This window comes from Salminus brasiliensis, chromosome 23 (genome assembly GCF_030463535.1).
Source record: "Salminus brasiliensis chromosome 23, fSalBra1.hap2, whole genome shotgun sequence".
In the NCBI taxonomy this organism is placed as follows: domain Eukaryota; kingdom Metazoa; phylum Chordata; class Actinopteri; order Characiformes; family Bryconidae; genus Salminus; species Salminus brasiliensis.
Window position 1 is genome coordinate 21,383,798 of NC_132900.1, and position 16,718 is coordinate 21,400,515.

Below are 16,718 nucleotides of genomic sequence, written 5' to 3' on the forward strand. Positions count from 1 at the left end.
GTGGTACAAGCAAAACAGCTGATGGGCCTTACCATGCTCAGTGTCCCATGTCCAAGGAAGCAGAAGAAGGTGATAAAAATAAATAAAAATGATAAATTCCCTTTTGGAAAATGAAGCCATTGTTGCGTGTGAATATTCACTGGTGACTAGTCCTCTGAGAGCGTTAAATACAGCAGTATATCCTGCTGGTTCAATTGTACCTAATCCGGCAACTATTGGGGTGCAATATCTGCTGGGAATTCATTCACAGATCAGGTGGCTAGAAACAGCTATGTCAGGAAATGCATTAGTGCTTCAGATGTTTTCTACAAGAGCACAACAGAAGTGTAAGAAAAATGAGGATTTGTACGATGTGGATATTTCAGACTTGACACCTGACATATCTTCATCAAATGATGGAATTGTTTTGGAGCAGTCAGATGATCAGATATTAATATTGTCTAATACTCACTGTCTAATCCACCACCACTCACTAAAGGAAAAGCTTTTTGTCTAAAAAAAATAAAAATCAGTTCAGGATCATGTCTTATGTACAGGAGTGAAGAAAGAATATAAGCCCATATGGATCTGCATCTGTCTGTCATAACAAAAGGGACGTTTATATTGATTAATATTGCAGTTCCACTGGATTTAGAATGAGGTCAGTGATCTACCTGTGATCATGTTGAATAGCTAAAAGCAGTGATCTTTAAACGCAGTAATTCTATCCTACATTTTTTCTATATTTAGATTTAATTTTTGTTTCAATGCGGTTCAGCTTTAGAAGCTCGAGACTTGATTCAACACGGACAGTTGAGCGACCGTCCTTACTTTATAGTCTTTAATATCAGCTCTGTCTTTATATGAGCCGTTTGTGATCCATGTGCTCTCTGCTCCGTGTGTTACTGTACAGTACTCTGTCTCACTGACAGTCATTTGTGTGTGTGTCTGTGTTTACTCTGGAGGAACTTGGCGATCGCGGAGGAGCGATATCTCCAGACTCTCTGCAAGGAGATCATCAAGCCTGACCTGCTGCTGTTGTAGAGGCAGTCCAAGCTCCACAGACGGAAGATGAGGCTGGAGGCTGCCCATGACTCCTCCAACGCTGGCCATCTTAAATCTAGCACTACCAGCATGGCAGACAGAGGGTTGTTGTCTCCACTCCCGCACCGGAGAGGGCATTGGGCCGTCGGTGTGGCATGGGAAAGCCGAGGGCTCCTCCACCACCACTGCCGGGTTTCACCTAACTAACTAGGAAAACTAGGTTTTCAGTTTTTCAGCCTCATCGAGGACAGCTTCTCAGGGCAGTGTTTTCATTGTTGAAGGTTCTACTGTAAAACCCTCGAAAGTATTGGGACCAAAGAGTAATACCTCAATCTCCCTTTTTTTTTTTTTTTTTTTTTTTTTTTTTCCCCCCCCTTCAGGACTTCTGGACATCGCCAGGTGGCTTCGGTATCATCATTCTCCACTTTTCTTTGCCTGATTCAGTGAGGCCCTGAAGAAGCACTGCCACACACTTCTGGACACCACTCGGAAAAAGACAGGACTCCAGGGTAGGCAACTGGATAGTGTGCAGGTAATTAATTTACATGATTTATTTAATGCAAACCTTAAATATTGCCCCCTTTTTCCATTCCTTAGATTTGCCACAATTGTCCACTGATGAGGCGTCTTATTTACATCAGGATATTTCTCCTCTAGAATTGAAAGAGACCCTCTGTCAGATGAAAAAAGGGAAGTGGCCTGGATTGGACGGCATCCCTGACTAATTTTATTTATTCTTCTGGGTAGAATTGGGAGCTTTGTTAGAAATTATGAATTACTCCCTAGATAAAGGTGAATTTCATAAGGATGTTAATACAGCTTTAATCTCATTATTACTTAAATGGATCCCAACTTTTTGCAGTAGTTGTCGCCCAGTATCGCTTATAAATGCTGACATAAAATGATTTGCTAGGGTATTGGCCAGATGCTTAGAATTACTCGTGATTGAAATGATCCACTGTGATCAAACTGGTTTCATGAAGTTGCGTTTGTTGACTGATAACCTTTCATCTTCTCCTGCACATTATTCACTCAGGACACTTCCAAGACACAATAGGCCATTCTCACTAGATGCCATGAAGACCTTTTGATCGAAAAAATTAGATGCCAACCCATCTGCAAAGGTTTTTATGGGTAATAAATGTTCATCAAATGTTCTTCTAGAAAGGGACACATGTCAAGAATGCCCCTTTTTTGTTTAGCCCTCTTTTTCAGTATATCGCTGGAACCCCTAGCTCAAATATTGTTTTATTCCTAGCTCTCCCATTATAGTAAAGAAAGCCCAACATATTATTTCACTTTATGCCACAAGGTTTTGTTCTTTTTTTTAGATAAATCAACAGATTCAATTCCACCTCTGCTTAAAAATGCCAGGCCACAAGATAAACTGGGATAAATATTCACTTCTCCCCTTAAACTTTCAGTTAGACCAAAGCATGCTGCCCACTTATAATCCAGTGGTGGACCACTTTAGGTATTTGGGGGTAGATGTGTGTACCTCAGTGAGTGACTGTGCTCAAAAATGTCATTAGTATACTCGAACAAATGAAAATAGATACTCAATTGGATCCTCTTGTCTACCTCTACCTCTCTTTACTATTTCTATAGTTATTAATACCTTTGTCCCTGCCTATGAAAATATTGGGATATTTACTCTAAGGTATTATCCATGTACAGTGGAGAAAATGAGTATTTGACCCCCTAGTAAAACATTTAATACTTGGTGACAAAACCTTTGTTGTCAAGCACAGCAGTCAGACGTTTCTTGTAGTTTTTTATGAGGTTTGCACACACTTCAGGAGTAATTTTTTTCCCACTCCACTCTGCAGATCTTTAAATCCTTAAGGTTTTTAGGTGTGCATTTGGAAACGTGAAGCTTCAGCTCTCTCCTTAGATTTTCTATGGGATTGAGGTCAGGAGACTGGCTAGGCCGTTCCATGACCTTGATATGCTTCTTATGAAGCCACTTCTTTGCTTCCTTGGCTGTACGTTTCGGGTCGTTGTCGTGCTGGAAGACCCATCCACGACGGAGTCATTAATATGTTCATTGGCGAACTTGAGGCGGGCCTGAACATGAGCCTTCTTGAGCAGAGGAACCTTGCGTGCACAGCAGGGTTTTAAACGATTACGTTTCAGTGTATTATCAATGTTTTTTCTGGAGACTGTGGTCCCAGCTGCCGTGAGATCATTAACCAGCTCCTCCCATGTAGTTCTTGGCTGATTTTTAACCTTTCTCATGATTAATGAGGCTCCAGGCCTAGGTCAATTGACAGTAATGTTCCGAATAATTGCCATAAGTAAGAAGCTGGATGAGGTCAACAATTTTGTCCCTGACATCTTTAGACAGCTCTTTAGTCTTGCCCATGGTGGAGATGTTGGAGTGTCACGGAGTCTCTTGGCAGGCGGCCTTTTATACAGGTGACAATTTGGGACAGGTGTCTCTCTTGCAGGTAAAGACTTCACTGAGATTAGGGTGTGTCAGTGGTTTGTCAACATTTGTCGTGGTTTTTAGGAGATCAAATATGAAGTTCTCTCAATGAAATGCAAATTATTTTTAATTTAAATATTATTTCATTTTCTAGTTTTTTCTTTTTGATATTCCGTCTCTCACAATGAAGATACCATAAAAATCATAGACTGTTTAATTTTTTGTCAGAGTACAAACTTTCAAAATCAGCTGGGGATTAAATACTTATTTCCTCCACTGTAAATTGCTCTATACTAGCATGCACATTTCCATACCAAACATATTCCATCCAATTTCTCTGTTGGATCATTTTGATGTGATTTAAGGTGTCGGTTTCACACCTTTTGCCCTTCTTACTGAGCAATGACTGAAAACCCCTTGCTGTGTACTCTGTACCATTATCTGAAAAGACATTTTACTGTTCCATATGGAGAGGAGTCTGCCAAGATTCACTCAGTGGCTTTTACAGTGTCACTCTTCATTTTCAGGAAGTACACAGACTGCACCCGAGTAATCCTCAGTAAACTTCAGTGTACCTACAAACCTTTTCCACACTGGATCTATAGGAGCAGCTAGATGTATGTATATGTATTATGTACTAGTTCAAGTACTGCTTTTGCTCGAGCATCAGGTTCTGTTTATACTCTGAGCAGATTTCTCTTGTCTTCAGACATCACAGTTCAGTTGATCAATCTTACCCTTGATTTTCATGCCCTCTACTGCATAATGTGAAACATCATAATTACAGTGAACAAGGATTTCATGCTGTTTGAATATTGTTACACACATTGTAACCATCACCACTGTGATCATTGACCACATTCAGGTGAAGAAGCCTATTGTACTCTTTAATGGGGAACTTGGTACAGTTTTTGGGGCTATATTCGCCACATCCTTGTTGAGAGTTCAGAGGCTGTCGCTGTTTCATTCTGAATGCATCGACTCCAAGGTTATGTGGAAGTGATTGTGGGGGCATCACCACAAATTTTATGGTTCAGTTCTATGCACAACCCAAAACTCATTCTGAAGCGAAATATTCAACAGCTACTGTTCATTAATAACCTTCCAGATTTCTCCATCTTCTTCCCATCTCACCCTAAAGATCTAGAGCATGTAACAGAATCTGCAGACTGTGCTCCGTTCTAGCCTTGAAAATGTTGCAATCAGAATCAAACAAATTGGCTAGAAAAAGCTAGCACTGTGGTTTAATGACCACACATGCATTATGAACCCGGTTACTCGTAGCTCTGAACGGCAATAGTGACGCAGAATTTAAATTTCTCTGACTCGAATGGTAACGAATTGGTCGAGCGACCGCCCCTATTTTATAGTGTTTAATATTAGATTTGTCTTCTTTATCTGAGCCAGTTGTTGTGATCCTATTGCTCTCTGCTCCCTGTGTTGCTGTACAGTGCTCTGTCTCACTGACCGTTGTTTCTTTTTCTGTGTTTACTCTGGAGGAACATGGCGACCGCAGAAGGACGAGCTCTGCGGGGAGGTTGTCAAGCTTGTTCCAGCAGATCCAGCTGCTGTTGTAGAGGCCATCCAAACTGCACTGACGGAAGATGGAGCATCAGTGTGGCCAGAAAAAAGCCAAGGGTATCTCCACCACAGTTGGTTTTCACCTCTGCTGGTTCGAGGTCCTTAGCTCTTTGCCTTCTCTTTCACCTGCTCTGTCACCGAGGACAACACCTTACGGCGATGTTCATTGTTGGTACTCAACGAGTAACACCACAATCTCTCCTTTTTTTCTCCTGTGTTCTGTATGGCTTTGGCACCATTCTTTCTCCACTATTCTGTTTCTGGACATCATTTGAAAAAAGACAGGCACCAGGGTTTTCACCCTCCCTGCCCACCTACCAACGAGTGAGCGAGCGGTTTACCCACCTCTTCACGCTCCACTGCTGGCTGCAGGACAGGTGCATCAGCGCTGAATTTGTAGACAACTGGGAGAGCTTTCGGGAGTGTCTGGTCCTTTACCGCAGAAATGAGCTACAACTGAGCTACTTGGGGTCAATCGTTCTCTCCAGAAACATCAAGAAGGTGCTACACCAGGACTGACTGGCCCTTCTCAGTCAGGTTAGTGAAATGCATAGTGGGCAGGTAAGTGATTTACATGATTTACTAGATTTTCTAATAATTGTCATTTTTCTGCCTGTATTATCAGTAATATCTGCCTCACTCAAAGTATCTTAGACAAACCCTGCAGTATTGAGGGTTCCTGTAATAAGAATGAATTCCTCCCTGCGGAAGCCCAGGCTCCGCCTTTGGGCACACTCCGTTCAACTTGTACACACTATCACATGAGCAACTCAATGTTCTGTTATGGGATGTAACAACTAGGAAGAGGCCTACCCCTTTGGATAGGGGGTGTTTGTACTATGAAAGGCATTATGAAGTAGTGCAGGTGCACTGCGGAACAATGCTAATTTGGTCTGCATATCCGAATATAAGGATATAATGCGTCCATGTTCACCTTATATTAAAGGTATGCTTGCTGGTCATAATGTATTGGCAATATGTTAAAACGAGTCTATACAGTGGTTTTAGTCACGGGTTATGTAATACTGTAAACTAACGTTTATATAATTATATAACTTGTTTTTCTTCAGGGTGCTGTTCTCAACCACTGGAATTAAGGGTCAAGGGAAGACTGTGCCTGGTGGGAGCGGTTGGCCCCCGCCCCCGTCCACGCATAGTTCTTCGTTTTGTTAAAGATATAAAGGACGGGGTTCCCCTTTTTCTGGTGAGAGTCAGCTGAGTGGAACTGCAGGTCCAGCTCGGTGGTTTACTGAGACTGCTGTCTCTTACCAGGATCGACGGGCTCTCCCGATCCAGTGAGTGGTGAGTAACAGCAAGTCTCATTGTGAAGCTGAAAGCTCGGTTTGTTTGTGAAATAAAGGGACATCCCTTTCCGATCCTCCCTTTGATTTAAAACTTCACAAAACAGTCCCCTGCATGGTTTGTAATTGTAACATCAGAAAATTTTAAATAAATTCAGTAAAAGCCGTTCTCTCTTTGAGTTTGGGCTGTTAAATATACAGTCTCTAGCCCCTAAAGCAGTAATTGTCAGTGACGTACTCTTGCGTCTCTGTGTGCATCAGTATAGGAGTGGATTAGCCACAAATGTTGTAGGACCACTGACAGGGGGCAGATAACTAACTGTAAGCAAGGAAAAGGGGAATCAGCTGCAAAGTATTGTGAGCGGTTTAAGAGTTTTCCTCTGTCAAAGTAGCGTTGATTCCTACCGTAGTGACAGTATTGGGACCACTGAGGGTCCACACTTTGGACAACTGGTTGACTCTCTACAACCAGACCTTAGACTAGCTGTAGTGTCCGCTGTTCCAGGGTTAAACGGAGTGAACTAGACAGATTGGATCTTGTTTTAAAGGTTTAAAAAAATCTTTGTCTATTAATACTGATTCTTGTGTTTGGAACATTGCCTCTTCGAAACTCTGATTTGGCTGATCACCCTATTTGGTCTGTCAAGGATGATTGTGGTCTTCTAGATATCGATCCAGTTGTTTCACAGGCCATCAACCACCTTGTGGTAAACGATATCCTATTAACAAGTAAGCTTTGCAGGGTATCAAGCCTATCAAAGATCAGCTTAAGAATAGAGGTATCTTGGTCAAAACAGTGTCTCCAACAGTCCTGTGTAGCCAGTTCGTAAAGCTAATGAAACTTGGCGGCTAACTGTGGACTACAGAGTATCAGCATATAGACAAGCTAACTCCATCGGTTGCTGACCCATCCACCATTTATGATGGCATTCCCATAGCACACAGCTGAATGATAAGCTACTGACAGAAGAAACCCTAAGTTAGATTCTGTAGCATGTGTGGGTACATGTTTAAGAGCAGTACAGGTCACTTATCTGGCACTGTTGGCATTTGCGCTGCAGACGCTAGAACAAAGAGTCCCAGTCAAATGTCCTCATTCTGTGTCTGCACTGCTGAACAATGTCTGTTTTTAGTGACAGCCTCCGGACGGGGCAGCTGGCTTACAGTTTTGACAGCTCCTAATGTGGTGATTCAGAGTGCACCCATGAACAAGCCTTCCTCCTTTATGATGTCCTCACTGGCTGATGCTCAGGAGTGGGGCTGGGGCGACGCGTTGATGTAATGGGCATAATCGATTATGAAATTAGATTTAGTTTTGCATAACGTGTATTGATGCGTCACAAAGATGGCCACACCTACTAAGAGCATGATTTAATCCAAAGCTGCAGCTACAAAAACATACTAATGATATTTCTTTATTCCACAAACTACAGTCCAATTCCCCAAACTAGGAACTCTGGACTTTGCTGGATTCGGGTGCAAATACTGGTCTAGATGGTGTCTGAACCAAAGGGGGAAAATTAGTCACACCAGAGTCATTACTCCCTGGTGGAATCTCCTGCTACAAAGAGAGTAGTACCTCCAGGCCCATTTTTCACCATATACAGTGCGGCAAGAAAAGTATTTATTCAGCCACTGATTGTGCAAGTTCTCCTACTACAAAAGATGAGGGGTCTGTAATGTTCATCATAGCTACACTTCAACTATGAAAGACAAAATGAGAAACAAAATCCAGGAAAACACATTGTCTGATTTTTAAAGAATATATTTGTAAAGTATGGAAAATAAGTATTTGGTCAATAACAATCAACTCAATACTTTAACATAACCTTTTCTTGGCAATGACAGAGGTCAAACGTTTCCTGCAAGTCTTCACCAGGTTTGCACACACTGTAGCTGGTATTTTGGCCCATTCCTCCATGCGGATCTCCTCTAGAGAAGTGATGTTTTGGGGCTGTTGGCGGGCAACACTTTCAACTCCCTCCAAAGGTTTTCTATGGAGTTGAGATCTGGAGAGATCTCCAGGACCTTGAAATGCTTCTTACGCAGCCACTCCTTTGTTGCCCTGGCAGTGTGCGTGGATCATTGTCATGCTGAAAGACCCAGCTACGTTTCATCTTCAATGCCCTTGCTGATGGAAGGAGGTTTGCTCTCAAAATCTCACAATACATGGCCCCATTCATTCTTTCATGTACACGGACCAGTCGTCCTAGTCCCTTTGCAGAGAAACAGCCCCAAAGCATGATGTTGCCACCCCCATGCTTCACAGTTGGTATGGTGTTCTTTGGATGCAACTCAGCATTCACTCTCCTCCAAACACGAGTTGTGTTTGTACCAAACAGTCCTACTTTGGTTTCATCTGACCATAAGACATTCTCCCAATACTCTTCCGGAACATCCAAATGCTCTCTAGCAAACTTGAGACGCGCCCGGATCTGTACTGGCTTAAGCAGGGGAACACGTCTGGCACTGCAAGATCTGAGTCCCTGGCGGCGTAGTGTGTTACTGACTGTAGCCTTTGTAACGTTGGTCCCAGCTTTCTGCAGGTCATTACTAGGTTCCCCCGTGTGGTTCTGGGATTTTTGCTCACCGTTCTTGTGATCATTTTGACCCCACGGGCTGAGATCTTGCGTGGAGCCCCTGATCGAGGGAGATTAGCAGTGGTCTTGTAGGTCTTCCATTTTCTGATTATTGCTCCCACAGTAGATTTCTTCACACCAAGCTGCTGGCCTATTGCAGATTCAGTCTTCCCAGCCTGGTGCAGGTCTACAGTTTTGTTTCTGGTGTCCTTCGACAGCTCTGGTCTTCACCATAGTGGAGTTTGGAGTGTGACTGTTTGAGGTTGTGGGCAGGTGTCTTTTATACTGTTAATGAGTTCAAACAGGTGCGTGTGTGTGTAGCTGCTGAGGTCTCACGCCTTCTCCCCTGCTTACAGAGCAATGACTGTAAATGTGTTGCTGTGAACTCTGAACCATTATGTGAACAAATACATTTTATTGATCCATATGGAGAAGAATCGGCCAAACATCTCTCAGTAGCTTTAACTGTTTCACCCTTAGTTTTCAGGAGGTTCACAGCCTGCATCTGATTAATCCTCAGTAAATGTCTGAGTGGATCTACAACCCTGGATCTGTCCAAAAGCTCCTTAAATTAGTAACCTCATTTAATATTCACGAAGCTTCAGCCGCATTGGTCAGTATATAATGCAGAGTCTCAGCCAATCAGGAGCCTCCGCTGTAAAGCAGCAGCGTGGTCTTGCAGCAGTGTGCAGGACAAACGAGCCGGTGTGACCGAGCTCTGTAGCTCCTCTGGAAGACTGAACTTTAGAAACTGCTCAAGCTGTGTGGCTGTGGGTGCCTTTCATTTAGAGTCTGTGACACAAAGTAAGCTGCTGTTCATTTAGTTTGGGAATGGCTTAGTTCTGTTGCTATGCTAGCTTTCTCCTTAGCAATGTAGTTTCAGTGTTTACCTATGTATTACTGAATATTCATGGTTTGTTGTTTCTTCACGTGTTTCACTCTTCTGAGCTGTTTTAGGTTAGTATGGATGGTGTAATTCTGTGGATATGTGCTAACATTGTGTTCTTGGTCAACGTCCTGGTGTTTATTGAACTACTGCTCAGAGGCTGTTGCTATTCCTCCTTTCATCCTTGTGGGGGCGCTAAAACCACATAGTTTAACCTGTGGAAACAGTCAGAGGCATGTTAAAGCTGGTGTCTTGCTAGAAGCTCTGAGTGGTAATTATTAGCTTTGTTTCTCCTGCCTGTTGAGCGTATACACATCTCTCTTTGAATGAAGTCATTTAGTAGCACTACGATATAGACCTGGAACCTTTCCTAACTTTTATTTAATATTGTGCGTGTATTCTGTTTATTTCAGAGTCTTTATTCTTCAGCCTGTCCTCAATTCTTCCTCACTTATTCATCATTCATCCATAACGCTCATATTTCTAATGACCAGTGCTCCATGCTTCAGCCTCATTGTCAACCCAGTCTCCTTCAATACAACAATATCTAGGAGCAGCTAGGTCAGTATGTACTAGTTCAAGTACTGCTTTTGCTCGAGCATCAGGTTCTGTTTCTACTCTGAGCAGATTTCTCTTGTCTGCAGACTTCACAGTTCAGTTTATCAATCTTACCCTTGATTTTCATGCTCTCTACTGCATAATGTGAAACAACATAATTACGGTGAACAAGGATTTCATGCTGTTTGAATATTGTAACACACATTGTAACCATCACCACTGTGATCATTGACCACATTCAGGTAATATAAAGCCTATTGTACTCTTTAATGACAAACTTGGTATCATTTTTGTGGCCATGTCTTCTTTTTATTAGCTTTGTCTTTATCTTAGCCAGGTGTTGTGATCCTTGTGCTCTGTTTTCTGTGTTGCTGAGTTTTTCTGTGTGTTTACTCTGAGGCGACCACAGAGGAACGACCTCTCCAGGAGGTTGTCAAGCTTGTACGGCAGATCCAGCTGCAGTTGTAGAGGCAGTCAAACTCCACCGTCAGAAGACAAGGCTGGAGGCTGCCCGTGACTCCTCTAATGCGACCATCTTAGTTCCTGAGAGGACCTGGAAGCGTCCGCGTGGCTGGGAAAAGTAGAGCCTAACTGGTTCAAAGGTCCTCAGCTCTTCAACTTTGCCCTCACCTGCTCCGGCACCGAGGACAACTCCTCAGGGCGGTGTTCTCACTGTTGGAGATTCTTCTGTAAAACCCTTAAGAAGTATTGACCATACAGAGTAATGCCACAATCTCCTGTTTTCCAGGTGCCTGTGTCCTGGACGTCGCCAGGTGGCTTTGGCTCCATCGTTCTCCACTATTCTCTGCCTTATGCAGCGTGGCTCTAAAGAAGCACCAGACGCCAGGATCATCATCTTCGACCCCCTGCCCACTTACTGATGAGTGAGTGAGCCGTTTCCCCAGCTCTTCTCGCTCCACTGCTGGCTGCAGGACAGGTCCGTCTGTGCTGACTGTAGAGAACTGGGAGAGCTTTTGGCTGTGTGTGGTCTTCTACTGCAGAGATGAGCTTCACCTGAGCATCCTGAGGTCCATCGTTCTCTACGGGCCCTTTCCAGTCACACTGTCAGGTTGGTGAACTGCGTAGTTGGCAGGTAAGTGATTTACATGACTTGATTCCACCCATTTATTCTATCACGTTTCTGCTTGTATTAAAAAGTAGTATGTCCGTGTCATAGTCTCAATTCTGCAGGACTTGCCTGAAATACTGTCATGATTTGTAATTGTAACGTCAGAAAATCTGCTTTATAAATCTTCTTAGAATATATGATCTCTAGCCCCTAAAGCAGTCATTGTTAATCAAGTTATTTTAAATAAAATTATAATGTGTTTAAACATATAGATTTTACCACCTTTCAGTAAATATATTGATGGACAGATGGATCATCCACCTACTGCTGCTTTAATACTTGTAAGGGTTTAATATGAAATGAGTTCAGTAACAGAGATGGTGCCAATTACATTTTTTTATCTGTGGGTTGATGTTTAGAACTGTATCTAATAATGATGAGGACGTTTGTGGACACAAAACTACGTAGCTGCAAATACCTTAAAAATACCTTAAAATACCTTGAGTGATTCTGAGTCAATTCAGGCGCTCTACTGACTCAGACTCTGTACCCGAGGTGTCTGTAAGCAAATGAAGTAGACCGCTTGCCATACGAATAAGCAGGAGGAGGCAGGACGCCATATAGTTAGGTCTTCGGGATCCTTTAACCTGGATATTTTAATGTTCACATGTTTTAGGCCACTGACTTTTTGCAGAGATCCGGACTCAAAGGACGAAGATGTCCAAAGCATTGCCTTAAGATAATTTGAGTCTCTCAGTTGTCTGAACTGTTAGTTTCTTGGGATCCAGATTTGTTAAGGTTTGATTTTAATGTTTTGTCTTGGAATATTTTGATTGTCAGGGAGTTTAAACTGAGTTTTCAGGGATCCAAATTAATTAAAATTTGATGTTCCTAAGACAAGATTTTAGGATATTTAATTATCAGTACTGTTTAACTTAGAGAATTGTAAAGGGATCTGAGTTTATTTTTTAGAAAATTCAAAGTTTGTAAAGCAAGATTTTGGAAATAAATTTTATTTTTCAGGGCTGTTCAAATTAGGGATTTCGAAGGTTTTTAGACAAGGAAGCAGAATTTATAATGCCCAGAGAGTTCAAACTATACACAAGAAATTAAAATATAATTGCACACATACATACATACACATGAGAGAGACTGAGGGAAAGCTCTCTTTAGAAAAGGAAATGTTTTTCTGCTGCTAGTCCTAGTAATGGGATGTTTCCACTTCTAATAAGCCCATTAGGGATCTGACAGAGCAGAGAACCTGATTCGTCATGTGGAGCTCTGTTGGGTTGAAATCCTCCATTTTTAAATTGGCTTTGTCTCCCCAAATGGTGTTGATTATGTATGAACATATCATGGATATAAAATATACCAGCTGAAACAACATTTTCATTTTTAAACCAGTATAAATACATAAGGTACAAATAATTGATGATGCTTCTGTCACACGGTCAAGATCCGTGCTGCCAAGTGAGAATGATGAGACTGAGACTAATGACTTACCAGTTTTTGTTGATGAAATTCACAAACATTTCTGATCTCAGAATGAATGATATTGGGTCAATAAAGGGGACATCTCTGGTTAAAGTGGTGCAAGCAAAACAACGGATGGGTCTTACCATGCTCAGTGTCCCATGTCCAAGGAAGCAAAAGAAGGGTTATCTGAAATGCTAAATTCCCTTTTAGAAAGCAAAGCCATTGTTGTGTGTGAATATTCACTGGTCACTAGTCCTCTGAGAGCGGTAAATGCAGCAGTATATCCTGCTGGTCCAATTGTACCTAATCCGGCAACTATTGAGGTGGAATATCTGCTGGGAATTCATTCACAGATCAAGTGGCTAGAAACAGCTATGTCAGGAAATGCAGTAGTGCTTCAGATGTTTTCTGCAAGAGCACAACAGAAGTGTAAGAAAAATGAGGATGTGTACGATGTGGATGTTTCTGACTTGACACCTGACATATCTTCATCAAATGATGGAATTGTTTTGCAGCAGTCCGATGATCAGATATTAATGTTGTCTAATACTCACTGTCTAATCCACCACCACTCACTAAAGGAAAAAGCTTTTTATCTAAAAAGTATCAGTTCAGGAGTATGTCTTATGTACAGGAGAGAAGAGAGAATATAAGCCCATATAGATCTGCATCTGTCTGTCATAACAAAAGGGACGTTTATATTGATTAATATTGCAGTTCCACTGGAATTAGAATGAAAGTTCAGTGATCTACCTGTGATCATGTTAAATAGCTAAAAGCAGTGACCTTTAAACTCAGTAATCCTATCCTACACATTTTCTATATTTATATTTAATTTTTGTTTCAATGCGGTTCAGCTTTAGAAGCTCGAGACGTGATTCAACACGGACCGTTGAGCGACAGTCCTTACTTTATAGTCTTTAATATCAGCTTTGTTTTCTTTGAGCCAGTTGTGATCCATGTGCTCTCTGCTCCCTGTGTTACTGTACAGTCCTCTGTCTCACTGACAGTCATTTGTGTCTGTGTTTACTGTGGAGGAACTTGATGAGCGCGGAGGAGCGATATCTCCAGACTCTCTGCAAGGAGGTCATCAAGCCTGAACTGCTGCTGTTGTAGAGGCAGTCCAAACTCCACAGACGGAAGATGAGGCTGCAGGCTGCCCATGACTCCTCCAACGCGGTCATCTTAAATCTAGCACTACAGGCATGGCGGACAAAGGGTTGTTGTCTCCACTCCTGCACTGGAGAGGGCACTGGGCCGTCGGCGTGGCATGGGAAAGCCGAGGGCTCCTCCACCACCACTGCCAGTTTTCACCTCAACTAACTGGTGCGAGGTTTTCAGTTCTTCAGCCTCATTGAGGACAGCTTCTCAGGGCAGTGTTTTCATTGTTGAAGGTTCTACTGTAAAACCCTTGAAAGCAAAGAGTAATGCCTCAACCCCCCCCCTTTCAGGAGTCCTGGACATCGCCAGGTGGCTTCGGTATCATCATTCTCCACTTTTCTCTGCCTGATGCAGTGAGGCCCTGAAGAAGCACAGTCACACACTTCTGGACAGCACTCGGAAAAGACAGGACGCTAGGGTAGGCAACTGGATAGTGTGCAGGTAATTAATTTACATGATTTATTTAATGCAAACCTTACATATTGCCCCCTTTTTCCATTCCTAAGATTTGCCACAATTCTCCATTGACGAGGCATCTTATTTAGATCAGGATATTTCTCCTCTAGAATTGAAAGAGACCCTCTGTCCGAAGAAAAAAGGGAAGTGGCCTGGATTGGACGGCATCCCTGACTAATTTTATTTATTCTTCTGGGTAGAATTGTGAACTTTGTTAGAAATGAAATTACTCCCTAGATAAAGGTGAATTTCAAGGATGTTGATACAGCTTTAATCTCATTACTTAAATGGAACCCAACTTTTTGCACTAGTTGTCGCCCAGTATCGATTATAAATGCTGACGTAAAATGATTTGCTAGGGTGTTGGACAGATGCTTAGAATTACTCGTGATTAAAATGATCCACTGTGATCAAACTGGTTACATGAAGTTGCGTTTGTCGACTGATGACATTTTATCTTCTCCTGCACGTTATTTACTCAGGACACTTCCACGACACAGTAGGCCATTCTCACTAGATGCCATGAAGACCTTTGATCGAAAAAAATAGATGCAAACCCATCTGCAAAGGTTCTTATGGGTAATAAATGTTCGTCAACTTTTTTTTTTCTTCTAGAAAGGGACATGTCAAGAATGCCCCTTTTTTTTTTTGTTCAGCCCTCCTTTTCAATATATCTCAGGAGCCCCTAGGTCCCCTATTATAGTAAAGGATGCCCAACATCATATTTCAGTTTATGCCATGAGGTTTTGTTCTTTTTTAGATAAATCAACAGATTCAATTCCACCTCTGCTTAAAAATCAGGCCGCAAGATAAACTGGGATACATCTTTACTTCTCCCCTTAAACTTTCAGTTAGACCAAAGCATGCTACCTACTTATTATCCAGTGGTGGACCTCTTAAGGTATTTGATGGTAGATGTGTGTCCCTCAGTGAGTGACTGTCCTCACAAATGTCATTAGTATATTAGAACAAATTGTTGTTTACCTCTTGTTTACCTCGCTGCGCTCCAGGATTGTAGTGGTAAAAATAAATATTCTGCCTAGACTGAATTTCTATAGTTATGATACCTTTGTCCCTGCCTATAAAAATACTGGGATACACTCTAAGGTATTATCCATGTACAGTGGAGGAAATAAGTGTTTGACCCCCCCCACTGACTTTCAAAGTTTTAATACAAGAAAATTAATGAAACGTCTCATCATTTAATGCCAGCTTTATTTTAACAGTGACACATAGAATATCAAAAGAAAAACTGAGAATGAAATGAGAAATAAAAATGAACTTGAATTTCATTGAAGGAAGTAAGTATTTGACCCCCTAGTAAAACATCATTAAATAAAACCCTTGTTGGCAAGCACAGCTGTCAGACGTTTCTTGTAGTTTTTTTTATAAGGTTTGCACACACTTCAGGAGTAATTTTTTTCCCACTCCACTCTGCAGATCTTTAAATCCTTAAGGTTTTTAGGCGTGCATTTGGAAACGTGAAGCTTCAGCTCTCTCCATAGATTTTCTATGGGATTGCGGTCAGGAGACTGGCTAGGCCATTCCATGACCTTGATATGCTTCTTATGGAGCCACTCCTTTGTTTCCTTGGCTGTATGTTTTGGGTCGTTGTCATGCTGGAAGACCCATCCACGACCCATTTTCAGTGCCCTGGCAGAGGCAAGGAGGTAGTCACCCAGGATTTTGTGATACATGGCCCCGTTCATCTTCTGTCAATGCGGTGAAGTTGGCCTGTGCCCTTAAAAGAAAAACATAAACTTAATACATAAAAACATAATACTTCCACCACCATGCTTGACGGTGAGGAGGGTGTTCTTAGGGTCATATTCTGTATTTTTTTTTTTTTTTTTTTTCCTCCAAACACGTCAGGTTCACCCCTTGAACTCTGTACCGTTATCTGAAAAGACATTTTACTGTTCCATGTGGAGAAGAGTCTGCCAAGACTCACTCATTGGCTTTTACCGTGTCACTCTTCATTTTCAGGAAGTACACAGACTGCACCTGAGTAATCCTCAGTAAACTTCAGTGTACCTACAAACCTTTTTGCACACTGGATCTATAGGACCGGCTAGATCAGTATGTACTAGTTCAAGTACTGCTTTTGCATCAGGTTCTGTTTCTACTCTGAGCAGATTTCTCTTGTCTGCAGACTTCACAGTTCAGTTTATCAATCTTACTCTTGATTTTCATCTAGAGC